This window comes from Stegodyphus dumicola, chromosome 10 (assembly GCF_044657685.1).
Source record: "Stegodyphus dumicola isolate Sdum_Otavi_A_Nest chromosome 10, ASM4465768v1".
Classification (NCBI taxonomy): Eukaryota; Metazoa; Arthropoda; class Arachnida; order Araneae; family Eresidae; genus Stegodyphus; species Stegodyphus dumicola.
In genome coordinates this window covers 25,567,857-25,587,055 of record NC_140777.1, presented here as the reverse complement: position 1 = coordinate 25,587,055, position 19,199 = coordinate 25,567,857, and the positions used below count along the sequence as shown (strand labels likewise).

General features: G+C 31.2%; 1 long non-coding RNA gene across 1 annotated transcript in view; it reads left to right on the top strand.

Moving 5' to 3' along the window:
• The window catches only part of LOC146994930 (uncharacterized), a 110,877-nt gene that overhangs the window by 15,737 nt on the left and 75,941 nt on the right, over positions 1 to 19,199 (top strand). The window lies entirely within an intron of this gene.

Sequence of the window (19,199 nt, the reverse complement as noted above, 5' to 3'; positions counted from 1 at the left end):
TGCAAATTCAATTTATAACAAGAAAACATTTTAAAAATTCTATTTTAAAACAATTTTTATTATATGCAGGAGAATATATTAACAGAATAATGTATATTAACAGAATGTATATTAACAGAATAAATAAGAACCTTGCTCTTTTTTTCGATTTATAATATAATTAGTTTCTTATTAATTAAATTTATTTCCTTTTCTTATAAACACTGAATTTAAGCGGCATTGTATTTGTTCCAAGTGTACCATCAACTTTGCAAATAACTGAATTCTCAAAATAACCAATATTGATAATAAATTGAATATTTAATACGTTGTATATTAACTATTCAGTAATAAAAAAATCTGTAAGTTGATAACGAAAATTCATTAAGCAGTGATTAATTACCGTGATGAGAATTTTGCTAATTTCAGATGAGAAGTTAATTATTCGATAATTAAAGATTAGTTGTTGAAGTCTTAGTTAATTAATTAAAAATTAATTGCTTAGTTAATTACCCTACATGAAATAACTCAATTAATAATAAGATACAGTCTTATACTGTATCGTTGTATTAATTACTAATTGCTCAAAATCTTTGAGAAAACAAATTATTTCGAAATTACGAGTTTAAAAATTAATTATTCCGATGCAATAATAATAGCAATTTTAATAGGAATAAAAATTGATGTATAGAGGGTATTCAACAAGTTCTAAGCTTGTTTATGAATAACAAAATGCAATAAAACGACTGAATCACTCTTCCGGGGAATGGAAATGGAAGCAAACGTTATTAGCCAGATGACTTTCGTGTGGCTGCAGAAAGTTATTAGCATATAACATCTATAAATGCCTTTGAATAACGTAAACCTCCATGTTTCGTTGACAAATCTCTTAACAAAAAAAAGTATAACATCTGTTGCAGAATTCAAATCTTCAACTTTGTTTGGAGCTAGCCTCTGCTAACCACTCAGGATGGTTGAAAGTGGTGTTTAAACAAACGTAAACATCTCTCGAAGGTAATCCTAGACACGACTGCAGTAACCTACAGCAACCTGTTATGGAATATGAGGAATATTATAATGGAGATGCCCTTTTTTCAAATTGCAAAACATATCATCGCTGATATCTCTTGTGGATCGTTGGATGTGATGGATCGTTGAAGAAAATTTTACATGAAAAGCTGGTTATGTTGCAAATATATACCAGATGGATATTTCGAATACTGGCCCCAGAAATGCAGAAAACCAGCTTTCATTTTTTTTTTTAATTTTCTCTGTAATAAATGCTGATAATTTTTATTCCCGGCAAATGATAGCTGTTGAGACGTAACATCACTGCAACCCAGAAACAAAATAAGAAAGCATGATGTAAAAACAAGGTCGATCTGAATCTGTTATGTTTTGAACAGATTTATTTCAAAACAAATTGATCTGAACATATCGATTTCAAAACACAAGACTGACTGTATTTAGAAAGAATTTGGCTGCCACCCCAATGTTTATTATTTGCCGCATAAAAACTGTAACAGGTGTTTATAATGTACACTTGTTTACTCAGCTTCTTCAGGCCATAAAGGACAATTGCTACTGTAAACTCGACAAAAAGATGTATAAGGAATTATCGTATTGCTGTATGCGTTCAAAAAGATGTATAAGGAATTATCGTATTGCTGTATGCGTTTTTAGCGGTGTAATAAGTAGCATATCTAATTTCCAGCTGAAGATAATCATCGGTTCGATTATGAGCAAGGACATAGCTGGATTTTTCTTATTTCGGGTTCGAAGAAAAACAATCTCTCAATTTCTACATTGTTTCAAAAACCGAAACATCACTTACTTGGTTCAGATTGCATATAAAATAATATTGCAAACAATGCCTATCAGGAAAAATTTCAGCGCTGTGAAAAAAAATGTGCTGTGAAAAATCTTATAATTTTCTATCGGAAACCGACTGTTGCTTAAGGTACTAAGGATACTGAAGTTAAGGGAAACTATTTTAAAAACTGAGTAATCATTTTGGACATTTCCTTCAAACAAGCGTGTTGAATTAAAACTTTTCAACACTCGTATTATTTGCGATTTGACAGAGAATAATGATTGCCTCATATGACTGAATTTTAGAGGAATATTGTGCATTGTTTCACTAACATTTTTTACTTTCAAAATAAACATAAAAACACGGTAATAATCATCTACTATCCAAGCTCTGTTAAAGACTAACCTGATTTTTATTATAATATTTCTTCCTTTTACGGTTTATTAAATTATACACAATTTTTGCTGTACTTCGTTTAAACTTATTTCCTCAAATTTCATTAGAGGTATAATTTTCATTCAATCAGTTCAATTCTAATTTCGCGGCAAGACAAAAATACGTGAAAATTCAAAACATCTTCATTTAAAATTGTAAAATACAGAAAAACCTAAAGCACTGAATGAAGTTAAAAAATAATTTTTACAACTAAAATTAAAATTCACAGACAAAAACAAGCAATCGACCAACGGGTAAGAAGACCGAATTTTCGGTGTACAGAACTTAAAACTAACCTTCGATCCCACTGGGCAAAACGACATTCAAGTTGGTGCATCAACTGACTTCATTCACTATTCTACTAAGAGTTTCAACTGTTAATAAATGGCGGCCACGTTAGGCTTAGCGCCACTTAAACTTTTAAATTGTTGATAATTATACAATTATTGCATGCAGATTAACCAAAGACATAAAATCCTTAACCCAGCTTTTCGCAACCTTTTCCGTGCTAGGCCCCACCTAAGCCTTTCTAAAACTCTTATGGTTCCCTAACATTCTTATACCTTCTCAATTAAAATAGAAAAAAATAATATGTACTGATAAAGCATAACTAAAATGTATATTTAAATAGGAAGCATAAACTAAAATGTATTTTAAATATGTATGTAGTTCAAACCGCAAAGAAAACATAATTTTTCATTTGACACCTCGCCGCAAAGAAACATAACAGATTAAGTTACTGTAAACATAACATTACAGAAACATAACAGACATCTCACCGCAAAGAAAACATAATTTTTCATTTGACAAATGTTTCTGAAAAATCATGTTTAAAAAACTAAAATTAATAAATATTACCAGTTGAATGTACATACTATTTATATATCACTTATATTTATACAGTATATATATTTTTAAAACAACGAATTTTACAACAGTTTAACGAACACTTATTTCAAATTAACACCAATGTTAAATGCTGAACGTTACTGCAAAATACTGCAGAAATTGAAATTCCGGCACTAAGTATTTGGCGCCATTCAGAACAAATAGCGCCAAATGCTTAATGCCGGCCCAGTAAATAACCAGCAGTTGAACTGTAATATCCAGAAATAAAATCACGGCTACTAACATGGCAGATAGAAGTTAATTATACTAGAGGTTTATCCAGCTCGAGTAGCGACTGAGAGTTGCCATATGCTTAATTTAAATTCTGGACGGGTCCATTTTCGAAATGTTTCCCCCTAAACAATCGAATTACTCACCTGCAGGGCGAGGGCTCCACCTTGGGAAACACTGCCTTAACCGGAACATAAGAACAATATACTTCAACCACTTTTAAAGCAAAAAAATGCACATTTTAGCAACATATAATAATAACAAAAACAACATTAAAAAAAACCGAAAGCTTTCAGATTTTACATTACGCCTAAAGGGGCGTTTTTTTAACGTTTACTGTGTTACCTTTATTTATTAAATTTGATGTTCTTCGCATTTAAACCATAAAATTCAATTCAACAGCTATATTGCAAAATAATTTTTAAATGAACACATCTTTAGAATTTCCGATACACAGTCTCGCGCGCTGGAGATTTAAAAAAAAAAAAAAAAAAAAAAAAAAAAAAAAAAAAATTTCTTTTTCGTACAGTGTTGCCATCCTCGCTTTGAAATCGTTGAGTTTGTTAATTAAAAATTCGTTGAAGTGTTACAAAATATAAAATCGATAATAACACAAATTCCAAATTAGGGCTTCCAGATGCCCATATTCGGAGGAGGATTACGTTATTCAAAAATTGATGTCTCTAGGTACCGTTGTTTTATCCCAATGCGAGAAACATACATATGTTTATGCAGATTCTTCCTTATTTAATTTCTTTAAATATAACGCAGGGCGATAATATTTTGTGGCAACATTTTGAAAAGTGATATGGACATTAATTGAATCGACGCAAAATGCCAAAATGAAATTAATAGCCCTTCTGAGTTAACGCTCTTTTGGACTAAAAAACTGAACTCACCTAGCCGGGTAACAGAGTGGGAAGATGTATATATAAAGAATCACAAATTTTTATTTAAAACATTTTGGTTAATTTTACATATTTATAGGAAGTTCTAATATTTACTGGTTTTGAATTTCACTTCTTTCGGGTCTTTAAGGAATTGGTTCTAAATTTCTTACTCTTTGTCTATACGATAAATATATACTTTTGGTGCGGCTGATTGCAACGAAAAATGGGAGGTGCTACATGTTGTAAAAGCCCCATACACAAGATTTCTATGTTCAAAGGCTGCTCATTTTTCAGTTATGCGAGATACATATGTTCTTACAGACATCAAGAAAAAATCTCTTTCGAATACATTTTAAATCCATTTAACAATCCGTTTTGGAAAAAGTTCTCTATTTTATCCATATATACAGATTTCAAGCAAAAAAAAATCATCCAAATGGAATCAACAGCAGTCAAAATAGATGTTTTTGTTGAAATATGATACGCGAAATTTTTCGCCATTACAACACTCCCTTTACTTTCTACAAGGAAGTAAAAATGAAAATCTAAACATTGTGGGAGAAAACGAGGCTTTTGCTCGTAGCACAAAGAATTTCAGCAATAATTTCTAACAGCAGGCATTCCACGCTATTTTTATACCAAAATATGTTTCTAATATTTTAAGTAAAAGAATCAATTGCATATTGATAATGATTCCTGATTTCATAATATAAAGGTTTCCAGGAATTTCAATAAATAGACTGACAGTGAACATCTCTTCATAACTGTCTTAATATACATTTGAAGTCTTAAAACTAAATCATAAGCTAACTAAGAGTCATAAGTAATATTTACTGTCCGAAACAGATTAAGAATTGCATGATATGCAATGACAAATGCATGTACATTATAACGTATTTTCTCCCTCCTTCCAGCATACATTCGTGGAGTAACGGTAGCACATTCGGTGCGTATTCAAGAGTTTCAGGGTTTGAGTCCCGGCGAGGATTTCTGCATCGATATAACCTAATGATTCTACAGTGGCGCCCAAACTAAAAAAATAGTGGGCGATAATTCGTTACCACGAGGATTTGACAATTGGGTCCCTCCTCCCCAGGCGTCCTTTAAAAGGGGGTTACATAAAGCATTTTTTCTCTCATTCCAGCATACCTTCATAATGTAACTAACGGTAGCACATTCGGCGCATATTCGAAAGGTCCAGGGCTCAAGACTCGGGGAGGGCATTGCTTTTTTTCCCATTTCTGCATCGATATAAAATAATGACTCTAAGGTACGTCTTAAATTTCTGTAGATTATTAACTTAAATTATAGTACACATAATTCGCAGCAAAACAGACATAAAATAGATGTAGGGAATGGGAATACAGACGAATAAACTCAGGAAAGAGGAAATTTGACAGAAGTTTTGGAAACAGAGCATATGTGGTTTTTTTTTTTTATTGTACTCACCACAGTCTAGCCAGCTTTAATCTCTTTATCAGATTACCTTTCTTACCATGTTCTCAAAATTCTCATTCTATTTCATTATTTATTTTATTTCAATTTAATACCTGAAAATAGAGTTATCGCTTTATTTTGCGAAGACGAAGAATTTTTTCTCTAAAAATAGAACTGTTACCTGTCGCTCGAGCAAAATATCTTTTTCATTAGCCTTTCAAATTATAGTATTATACTAGCAAGCTGCAGCAAATACAAAACTAAGATTTATACTTAGATTTATGCACTTGAATTATCTTGCCTAAATTTATTGGATAGATTTCAAGATGCACGTGTATGTACTTTCTCAAAGACGTCCCAAAATATATTCTAGGCCGTATACGACCTTGCTGGTCAAACGTTAAAAATTTAACAAGACCCTTAAATGCTAAACTTTTTTAACCTTTAAGCTATATATATAATCAGAAGAAGCAAAAATATTTTTAAAAAGGAAAATATAAGAACACAAAACATTTACAACTTAAATATGAATAGTGTACTACGCAATTGTAGTTTTCACGAGTTTCAAACACTGAAATCACGATGATCAGAATGCTTATTATTTCTTTTTAAATTTACTTTTTAAAATTTTCTTAAGTTCGATTTAGAACCTACAGTTTTATCACTTTAACTTTATAATATTTCTCTCTTCTAAATCATAGCACACTCTTCAGATATACATTCGCCTTTTATGGAAATGAATTTCTGTTCAAATGTTTTCGTTAGAATTTTGAAATTTTGACATAAGTATTTGGCCTTTTCAGTACAATCGTCTGCCTCTTTTGTTTTGATTGTATTGAAGACAAAAAAAGTTATTTTAGAAATGACTCCTAAAATTGATAAATGGTTCGACATTACGTAGATGCACATTCCAAGGAAAAATATTCGCATCAACAAATTGTAAAGCAATGTAAAAATTGAAGTTATTGCATTTCAAGGAAAGATATTTTTAATAAATTAAATTTGAGAGGGTAAAAGAATCTAGCGGAAAGTAAAAATTAAAAAATGGCCGCAAAAAAGCATCCTAAGACTTTCTTTCGAACATGGGTAAATATTAAGAAAGTGAAGACTCTGATCCCTAAAGAAAGTCTATCGACTCAAAGATCTGCTGCATCGGAAGTGGGGATGTCTTTAGTATAGTAACTAAAATCATTCATAAAGATTTGTTGTTGTTTAAACCTACAATTTTGTCAAAGCATATTGCGGAAAAGAAAACAAGTTGCAGAAAATTCTAGGAAAAACACCAAGAGATCAGATTTCTATTTCTCAGTTGATGAAAATGATCGTACGAAATGTCTTCAATCATTGTACAGGAAAGTTTCCAACTCGCTCCATGACAGTTGGAGGATTTTATTACAGAGTTAAATTCTAACTCAAAATGTCACAAGTAAGACTAAAATTAATTCACTCTACACAGCCGAATATTTTAGAACGAATTTTTGAAGAACAAATATGGAAATATGGAAAACCTTATATGGAAAGATTATCGATAAAGTTGAGATTCAGATGGACGAAACCTCTACGTGTTTGAGTCGCACTTCTGAGTTTTTGCTAAACAACTGCCGTTTGTTTAGACCCCCCCCCCAAAAAAAAATCACGAACTGGAAACAGCATTCAAAAGTCCACAGAAAATGCGTCAGGTGATTTTGCAGGTATTTCAGTATTGGAATAAAATGTATCCCAATAATGAAATACCTGCAAAATCACCTGCATCTTCTGTGGACTTTTGAATTTTCGATTTGTTAAAACGAACCTTAGAAAAGAAAAATTGCATCCAAGAAGGCTGAACGGACTTTGGGGAATGGTATAAATTTGACACGACGATGATACGAAGAACTTCACTTTCACGAAAAATTCAAACTAAAACTATAGCCAGGAAAATGAAGACCATTCAGACAAAAGCAAACTGCCTCAAGAAATAAGTTCCTTAAATTTAATTTTTAAAATCCTTTCCATAAATTGTGAATGTCCTGTATGCACATTAAGGTGGTTTAAAAGAATAAAATTGAACAGAAGAATATAACAGACAGAAGGTTGCTTTATAGGGAAGCACTTAATTCCATCCCTTATGGTGTAATGCTAAAAAGGTCGAACTATAAATTTCAAAATCTATTTTTCAACAATTCTTCTCTTCTATTCTATTCTTCTTCACAATTTTATGGCTGTACCTACCATTTGAAGTAATGGTTGATAATTTGGCTCCTCCTTAGAGAATTTGGCTGGTTATTATTGTATGAAGCTGAAACTTAAAGGTGAGAAAAGTATAGTTAAGAGTCGGCGAGCATTTCACTAAGTAATATATATCTTAGTTTAAAGTAGAAAGCTTAAACATTTTTAAATCATATGTAATTACTAATTTATAATGAATTTATAACTGCTCAACTGCAAGTAGAAATTCTAATTTGCTTTTGTCCTTAGTTTTTAATCGATAAAGTTGTGGTTATTAATGAATGTTTAGTCATCATATATATATATATATATATATATATATATATCATATATATATATATATATATATATATATATGGATGAACATATATATGTTTGTTGTGTGTGTTCTTTTGTGTAGTCAATTTTGAGTTGTTCCATGGCAATGATAACTCTTCGACATAGGCGAAGTCTAAAACACACAAACTAATGAAACGTGATTGTACGCATTATAAAGAATTCTTATATTAGTTTAAATGATTTGTGACTTAAAAGATTACAGGCACGGACATTCATATAAGCTGAAAAATTCTTATCTTTTACAGTTGTTTCAAATTTCTTTTAATGACGTTTGCATATATTTTTTTGAAGATTAATTTGTCTGTTCTATTCTAATATACTTTGGAAATCTGAATATATATGAATGAATTATATATCATAAATAAATTGCCTTTAACTTGATTTTTAAATGAATGATATACAATTTAAAAAAATTTATTATTTTGTATATGATTATTACTCCTATCGTACTTAACAGTACTACAGTTTCAGATGGTACATGGTTTATTACCAATAACAGACGTGACGATTTGCAATTATACTGATGCCCGTTTGAAATCGTAGGCTGATAGTACACATTCTCTTATTACGCAGATTGTTTTGCCTATGAAATATTTTTAAAAATATTTCTTAAAAGGTATATTTTAAGGGGTGTTTTTTCATTCTTCACCACATATATGTTTGCGTCTTGAAGATTAAGACTTCCGTACTATTTTATTGCAATTTGAATGCTGATTTTACAAAACAGAAGTGATTATTCAGGGTTGGTAATAATTGTCTCCAATATGTTATTGTATTGTTATATCGCAAAGTATAAGAATATAATTAAAGATAATAGAATGGAAATGTCTGAAGTTTTTTTTCATAACTTGCGAATTATGTTATGTTATGTTACATTACATTTTATTATATTGTATGGTGTACAATTTGTAATAACTTTCGTCCTAGGGTATGCGATTGAAAAGTTTGGAGATCGCCGCTGTAGACTATGTCTGTCCAAGCGCACCATAATTTTAGTTAAGCCTATGAACTCGCTTCGTTTTCAGAATATAGACAACTAAGAAATATGCAGAAGGGGTCAGAGTCATGTATATTTGTAATTTTGTCATTAAATTCTAAATATGGTGTGTCACTTTGCTGTAATTCGTTATTAACGTCAGTAGAAGCAAAGCATTAGAGACCACTCCAATTATGTAGGCCATAAAGTTTCACTATAGAATTGTTTGATGTCTTCTTTACCTGAAGTATATATTTCCTATGAACTAAAACTGTTGATCGCTATATAAGATAGAACTGCAATTTTGGCAAAAAAAGACATTATTATTACGATAGTAACAGCAACTGAGTTAAAATAGCAAAATATGTCGTTTAGATAAGCTGAACTCAGTAACAATTTAATTGTAGCTCAAATCTAGGGTGCAGAGAGAAAAGAAGTTTTCCTTTCTCATAATAGAAGCATATTAACCGATTCAATTGCTCAGAATCTAGGTCTACACAGACCTGCGCACCTCATCTCTGGGTTTAAATGAACTGTTTGGTAAAAAACTCCAGTCTTTAGGTTTTAAATCATGACGTATGGAATTGTTCCAAATGATAAGGATCCTAAAATAAACGGGACCATTACATCTTCGTCAGTGTTTTTATGTTTTTTGATAAATAATTATGAGCATTGTAATGATTATAGACTTCACTCTATTCATACTGTAACGAAGGAGAATGTATGATAGTAGATGGACAGTGGAATTGGAGACAAAAAAGAAATAATGAGAAAAATCCAGATGAGTTGCTATACCCTCTCACTTGTTGCTGTGCAATATAAATGCATTATTCTCTAGTATATGACAAGACTTATATTATCTTATACTAGACTTATAGTAATACATACCAAAGTTTGGATTTTATAGTCTTAAAAGAATTAACAAATCCATAATCGTTGTGTTAATGTTATTCGAATTCATTGTAACTTCGCATTATGTATATATTCCTCCACCTTTTCTAAAATTCGCTAATAAAGGTTATTTAAGCTGTGTTGGTCATCAATAGAGTTAGGTTTTTAATGCATTCGAATTGTTTTTTGTGAAAAATTAAATCATACAAGTCATTTTACGCGCGTTAAGAAATTTTATTGTTTCAAAATAAAAAAGAATTTTACTCGTTCTTAGGCAACTAGAAAAAAACAGAAGTAAAAGAAGAAGATACTCGTTATTGTAGTACAGTATTATATCTATATGTGCAAAAATACAGCAAGCAAAATTAACATAAAATTTTATGCTTTCTAATTTTCGAACTGCAAGCAAACAGAATATGTGCAAACTTACTTATTTTATAAAATTTAAATAAACTAAATAGAGTGGTACCTTGGTATATGGCATTAATTCTTTCCAGATCTTTCCACATATCCTAAATGAGCTTTCCCAATCTTTACATGTATAAAAGGAATAATCTGTCTCTCTGTGTGTGTGTGTCTTTTGTTCGTGCTGCACGTAAGCTAATAGAATTAGGGCTACGAAATTTGGTACACAGAGGGGTACAACTAGACAAGAGTCAGTGCACCTCGAAGCTCGTTTTTCAAAATTCGAATTAGATTTTTTTATATTTTATGTTTTTTGATGAAATCGCATCAAATCGATGGCACGCAGCCATTGTTGCTGGTATATCCCTGTTGCCATTGTTGCTGATATTAGTATTGTTGCCACTTGGAACAATGAGGGCGATAATTCTATGCAGTTTTTAAATTTAATGCTGCTCTTAGATACTGGACGTTTGTTGAGAGGTACTTGGATACGACGTTTGTCGAGTTTGTCGAGAGGACGTTTGTTTTCCGGTACATTTAAAAGTCAGATAAAGACATAGCGGCCGGTGTGAAATAAAGGAAAATAATCAATTCGTTTTTATAAGAACATCCTATTGTTATTATTATAACGCTGTTTAATACTAAAATGCCAATGCAGTTGGTGAGATGCATACTGTACATATATGAAGCAGTGCACATGATACTGCATATAAATGTTTTTCTCCTATCCATATCAAAGCAATTTTTCAGTGCTCTAACATCTCTTGTCTTTATTGGAGCTGTTAAGGCAACAAGAATGGGAATAATATTCAGAAATTTGTAGGATGTTTGCAGATCCTGCAAATTTATGAATATTATGCTGATTCTTGTTGCCGTAACATCTCCAATAATCGTTATTCGTTGTATTTCAATTCAGAACTATCTATTTTTTTGTAATCGATTTCACCCACTCCGCAATCATAACTGATTTAATAACGTCCTTTTTTTTTACAGTCATAGAAACCATCGTACTCGACATTAGTAATGCAATAGCCAAGTGCCTGATGTGTATGTCATTTTCATACTTTATATAGCAAACTCTAGTTTCACTTCCATGGTGATCTTAACAAATTTTTTCGTTGCTTGACTGGTCTCAATATCTTTACTTGAACTCCTTGTTAAGGATTTAGAAAACATTTACATGAAGAAACACAAAACTTGAAAATTCTGAGTCATATCGTTGATTGTTTACTGAATAAGACCAACAGACGTACTGATGTTCACTGACAGTCGCAGTGTTGTTTAGAATGAGGTAAACAAGTGTAACGAGTCGTGATGCAAACTGTCTTTTTTAAATACATTGAAGGAAAGCTCTTCCAGGGTTTCTTATTTTCCGTTTACGAATGCGGCGTTCTAGCACAACAGAATACTTTCTAATAATTACTGAGGTAGGTTATTAATAATTTACTTAGGTGGAATATTCATCTAATGTATAAATGATCCAATGAAAATAATTCACATTTATTGGAGTATCTTTAATAATTAGACATTTTCTTTATTCAATAAGTGCAGAATGCCATGCGGCGTTAGTTTATAATGGAATGCTCCATAGCAATTTTTTCTCTAGAATTAGTCATTGTTATTTTAAATAGTACGTTTCCATGTGCATGTTTTATGTTATTTATGTGCATCAGGAAAACTATGAAAACCAACCATGCATCCAGCTCGTCCGCCTGGGTTCGAGTCCAAAGCAGTTTAATTACCAGTATTTAACGTTCTTAATCACCCAGACACTGGGGGAACACAGAAGGATAGAAAAATCGAAAATAATCAAACAAATTAGTTTGAATAGTAACTAGTTTTTCTTATTATTTTTCTTTCATCGGAGGCTTCCAAAAACATTGTGGTAATTGATTTTTATATTATATCATGAAAAACCTTTAGTTTTAAATCCTTTTTTACTCTTACACAACTAATTTCTTTTAATTTTTCTGTAAGTTAATTTGAGAGACTGAAAAAGAGCCAAAAATCCTGTCCGAAAGGAGCGCTAAATATTGACAAATTTTGAGCCAAACTCATCAAATTCGATGAACATTTTTCCAAAGGGGGATTCTTTTCATATGAAGTAGACCTCCAACTAGATGTACTTTTAATTTGCTGGGGGGGAGGAGTTAAGAGTCTGTTTTAAATCTTAAATAATCATTAAAATGCAATTTGATAAACTATTTGGGTCAACTTAAATTAATCTATTTTATATGTAGTCTTAGACTAATTTCTATATTTGAATTTTTTGTTATGTTACTTCAAATATCCAGAAGTAGTGGACGTTTTGCTTGCAATATAAATTGTGTCTGTTCTGTTATATTTAAGACTAAATAAAAAGGTTAATCTAGCCTTCTTTAATACTTTTTGAGTTGTTTAATTCAAAGCGATAAATCGCTATTAATCTAGAAAACCTGTAGGACTTTAGCTTCCAGTTACAATAGAAACCCTGCAACACTAAGAAAAAGTTTTTTTTTTCTTCTCATTATTCTTAAATAAAGAATACCAGAGACTTAAGATTTTTTTAATATTCGGATCCCAATTTGAGTAAATATAGAATTTGTCCCGTATCTACAATTAACCAAACGAAATATGATGAAGCATAAAATAAAGCAAAGTGAATATTTTTAATACGAATACGAATAAAGAGGAAACGCTCTAAATTTAAAATGTTAGGCGTTTAGGGAATTTATTAAAATTTTATTTGAACTTATGTGTTTATTAATTACGAATACATTTGCTTTAGGTGATGTGACTGAATGTATAAAAATGCAAAACAATAAGCTTAAAATCATATATATATATAAGTAGAAAAAGGAAAGTTTTATATTTAATGTTTCAAGGATAACCTATCTGTGAAAGTTGGATTTCAGTTTGGTGTATTACGTATCCTTCTGTTCAGAAGTCAGTTTCGTCAATAAACCCGTCACAGGTGCATGACTTTCTAGATTTGATGTAATCGAGGAAAGAGAAACTTCCTCGAAAGCGTCTTCCTCCTTCAGGGCACAGATGATGATTTGTACACCTTTCTTCGCGCGCGCAAAAACGAAGACGAAAGACCTTCCATCTCGAAACCGTTCTAGACGGTTGCTTTTCGAAACTAGGCTAATTCTGGGAGCTTAAAAATGGCGGATGAAACCTCACCAAGAACGCGTAACCTCGAATCTTGCATTCGAAATCATCCGACCGCGAGAAAACGGACGATTCGAACACCCGCAACTCCCGAACACACCCGCAAACATTCTTTGACCGAGAATGAATAGTATATTCCTCGTATTTCGTTAGATCCTTCTTTACAAAATGCCAAATTGCGCAGCTTGAGGTTATTTAGCTGTCGAATGCCTTTCTTTGTGTCCGCTGAAAGGCGGTAGGAGATAAATATTTCTATTAATCGCTACGTTAACCATCCGAAAGAATAATGAGGTCCTTCATGAAGACATTTTCTTTCATTTCTTTTGTGTGAAACATATTTCTCCTTTTCTTCGTTGTATTCTACTATTAAGCGCAATAAATGACCTCGTGTATTTTTCTATAAAAGGTTTGTAACGCCGCTTCTGATACAATACTGACATGCTGAAATTCTATTCCCAGCTTCCTTAATAACCAAAAAAGTATAATTTCAATATTTTTTTTTTGTACTATCATACCATTTTATACCATAAAAACAATACTTAGCTTTGCCTCCAATGGCCGAGTTCTAAAGACCAATGAACATCGTAATAGACTTGCGCATGAAATGAACATGAATCTAACTCTCTCCGTTAAACATAATCCAATTTTAATAACTTTATGACATGCCATGTCTCAGACAAAAAATTGTATTCAGCCTCAGTATGTGATATTTATAAACATTAAATTACGCTGACTAATTTGGCTTCAAAAAAAATATCACTTTGAGATATGTTCTCCCAACACTATCTGTTGTTAAATAATTTTTAAAAAAAACATTGATTGACATGTTGGCAATAATTGATTACTATTAATATCTTGAGTATGGTCTTCGTGACATGTTATTCTGTTAATTAACGAATTTTAAAAACTGGAACTTTCTAGAACAGAAAATACCTGTTGATTTAAGATTCTAAGTACTCATTCTTAATTTTTTAAGGAATTTATTTAGCACTTATATTTAAGGGCCTAATGCATGTATTTGGAGTCTATATTGTAGAAATAAGTATCTTTTTGAAATAATTTCGTTAGCCTGCATGCTTCTAAAATATTTTATTTAATTTTACTAGCCCAAAGGAGCAATTTGTCCGGAAGAGCTATTAATTTCGTTTTGGCATTTTGCGTCATCCACTATAAAACAGCGTTTCAATTTTCAAATTGTTGCCACCAAATACTAGAGCTCTGCATTATATTTAAAGAAATTAAATAATGAAAAATTTGCATGAATGTATTCTCTCATTGTGAAAAAAACAACGGTACCTAGAGATATCAAATTTTGAATAACGTAGTCCTCCACTCAAATATGGGCACCTAGAACCCCGAATTTGGAATCTGGAATTTGTTTTATTATCGATTTCATGTTTTGTAAAACTTAAAGGAATTTTTGATTAACAAGCTCAATGATTTCAAAGCAAGTAATGACAACACTGTACGAAAACAAGCAAACAAAAAAAGTATTTCCAAAGCACGAGACTGTGTGTCGGAAATTCTAAAGATATCTCTTATTAAATATTTTGGGATATTGCTCTTAAATTGAATTTTATGGTTTAAGTGAGAAGAACCTGACATTTAATAAATAAAGGTAAAACTCAAAACATTTAAAAAAATGCCTTTTAATCTAAATGCTTTCAGACCTTTTTTACTTCCTTGTACGAAGTAAAAAGGAAGTATTGTAATCGCGAAAAGTTTCAGGCAGCATATTTCAAAAAAAATATCCATTTTGACCGCAATCGAATGCAATTTAACGATATTTTTACGAGATATCCGTACGTAAGGACAGAATAAAAGACTCGCTTCCTCAAAAAAAATTATAAAACTGCTTTAAAATTAATTCTGAAGAGAATTTTTCGTGGCGTCTGTACGAACGTATGTACACTGCTCAAAAAAAAAAAAAAAAAAAAAAAAAAAAATGGGACAGTGCTATATCTCCCGTTCTACTGGGCCGATTGACAAAATTCAAACTGCGTTTTTCATGTCTCGAAAGCGTGACTTAGGATATATATTAGATTTATATATAGCACTATTCTAACATAGGTATTTTGACGCAAAATCGGACTTTTTCTGAAATAACATACCAATTTTTTTCCATATTTCGATTCTACGACTCAAATTATGCCAGAATACCAAGTTTTGTAAAAATCGTAAGAGTAGTTTTTAAAATATTAGCTCTCAAAATTTTAGCTCCTCAATGTTAATTGAATTTGGCAAATATGTATTAATATCTCTTTTTTTATTAAACTTTTTTTATTTTTCCTTTCACATTTCGAAATTTAGGTTCATTCCAAATAAAATTTACCCATTTTTTGTGTTTTATTTTTTAAATTTCTATTTTTAAATAATTTTTATAAATTTTTCGAAAAAAATTTTGAATTATAACCTATAAAATTTTTACCATCATCTTAAAATAGGTGTATTTTTAAGCATATCTGCAAAAAATTAGACTTTTTTATTCAAAATTTTCTAAGATATACACGAATTTACATATTTTCGCGTTTTGAAATTTGGCATCTTTTTTTTTTTTTTTTTTTTTTTTTTTTGAGCGATAATAACGACAAATGTGGTTTATGGATTTTTGTTACAGTGAATTGCCACAGCTATTTTTAACCTTAAATTTCAAGTAAAATTTTACGGAGAATTAATAATATGATATTGTTTCTCTCAAAGATGCGTAATAAATATTTTTTAATACTATATGAAAAGCTATTTTTTTTTAAATTATAGATGATATTATTCAAATTTTTAACTATTTTTTAAATTTCTCTCTTTCTTCCTTTTTAAAAAAAGTAAAAGTAAATTTTTGTAAGAGTAAATTTTTACCTTCGGCGTTTTATCGTCTGCTACTTTACTTTAACTTCGCTTAATTCGAATTGTCCAAAACTGAGAATTTTCGTTTGATGTTTATTTGAATTTTATGAAAATATTTTATGACATTAACTGCATAATTTATTTCTAAACAAACTGTTGCTTATGAAGTGGCTGAAAGAGCGGCTGATACTATCATCCATATTTTTAAATCACAGTGTATTTTTATAGAAATATAAGATTTAGAATAATCATTTTTATAAAAGTCAAATTATGATATAAACATACAACCCTCTAGAGACTGAATTAATGGAAGTTCAATGGTTATGTAGAAATGATCTGCAGCTACTTAATGGTGGATAAGTCAGCAGGTTCTGTGGACAATCCTTAAAATTCTAATTTAGAATGCAATTGTCAAGAACTGAATCCTGATCATCAGTAGTATAATAAGTAATTATTACGGTTATTAATAAATCCTTCTTATAAAGTAACTGCAAATATTTCAAAAAACTTTCTGTCTGAATGCAAATATTTTTAATTTTATATTAATCAAGATTGCACACGATATTATTTATTTACACTTCAATTTTTACCGTCAACTCTAGTAGAAGTTACAAATCAATTATATTTAATTAAGGATTGAATTGGATTGGATGGATTATTTAATTATGGCAAAGCACACGATGGCTATTTGCCTAAAGGGAGGGATGCTTTCGTGGAGGACTTTCTAAGGGAAACTGACTGGTATACACGTTACACATGGGGAAATCCACGAAAACGCCCATGCAGCCAGCCCGTTAGCGGGATTCGAACCTCAGACCGAACTACCAGTGTTCAGCGTCTTTACCGCTCAGCCGCTGGTGAGCTATTTAATTAAGGAATGACCATCTAAGTTTAGAAACAGCGTACCGTAACAGCAATTCAATTATTGGCGCCGTATCTTTCATGTTACTCCCGATTGGCAAGCTACATGATTTTTAATGAGTATTCGAGTTTTGCTAGTAACTTCACTTGGAAATCGCGCTTAAACTAAGTTAGTTGGTTATTTGAACATAGAAAGAACATGGGAGCTATTTGATTAAGATGCTTTCATAGAGAACCTTTGTAAGGAGAACATAGAAAACTATGAAAAACCAACCATGCAAGCCTGGGTTAGACGTTGCAACAAACAATTAGTATTTAACAATCTTCAAATGCCAGGCAACTGATGAGGCTCCAAGTAAATCTCCAATTTAATATTTTATTTGTAAATATTTAAAAAATATTGTTGTATTCTTAGAGACAAAAAGCAGAATTTAAGTTTTGTTAATTCGTTAGTTAACTACCAAGCCGTAGTGCAAATGAATATTCAATTTCTTTTGCAATAATTGTATTCACTTAATATTCTTGGAATATGAGCTAAAGAAGGCATGTTCTCGCAAGATTAAAGAAGTGTTTAAATCCAGTGATATTAGGTTTGTCTTACAAGCTCAGGATCAAAACGATTCTGCAATTGCCGAGTAGTTGACTTGTAAATGGCTCTGAATTAAGCAGATGACTTTTAATCTTACGTTATTCAGTCAGAAAACGTATTCCAAATGTTTTGTATTGCATGACAATGCATCTTTTCATTATTCAATAACCAGTCGGAGAACCGCTTGTGTTCCTAAAATAAGTATGTGTACTCAATCGTCCTGCATGTTCTTCAAATTTGTCTTCTTGTGATTTTTTTTTCTTTCCCAAAAACTAAAGTTGCCTCTCAAAGGAAAGTTTTTTGACAGTGAAGGGACAAAAGGAGTATGACATCTAATTTTAGAGGCATGTCAAAAACAGATCTCTACAAGCCTTCTCTTCCATTACATGTTGTGCAGTCAGACAAAAAGTTGCATCAGCGCAAATTCTATAATCTATTTTTATTACACTCTGATTACATTATTAACATACAGTGAATATATACTAAATCTTTTACTTAAGTAATTCAGAATTCTTGACGTCAACAAACACATTGTTGTCAGAACCAGGACTTAGAAATAAGTCAAATTAAATATTTCGATAACCCAATAAATTCAAGGTCGAAGTTTCAATATTTGATTTTCGGAGGGAGGGGAAATTTTTTCAGTTTTGGTCCATTACCCTAAGTATACTTGCTTTGATTCTTTATTTTTCCATAAAAGCAAAAAATTTACGCATAGCTTCAAATTAAAATTTAATAATAAACAGAGTAGTTATAATTAAAGTTTCACATTGAAACGGTCATAAAAGGAAAACTACTGGATCAAATGCTATCAAATTTGCTAATCGTGTAAAGGAGGTCATGGGAATTTATTTTCCGCGAAAAAAGGAAGTTCGAAACCTCACCACCAGGGCAAAATGGCGCTGTATACAATAGTGTTAAACGAAATATGGGTCGGAATCTAACTTAACCTTTTGTTACACGAGTTTAATATGTTGTATACCCTTAAGAAACTTTGAATTAAGCAATATATCATTTAAAGGCGTTAAATTCGATAAACGTCGAGTGCGCCATCCGTGTAAGTGAGAAATTCGTCCGTGAAAACCACGAATTAGCGATTAGAAAATGTGAGATTGCAAATCACTCGCACAAGTGCGTACAATCTGGAAATCGCTTTCTGACAGATCGCTAAATTGTAATTTTTGAACCCTGAATTCGGCCCTCAAACATGAAGACTCTGATTCAAAACGCTTTTAATCGATTTGGGCGAAAGAAGTCCCTCAT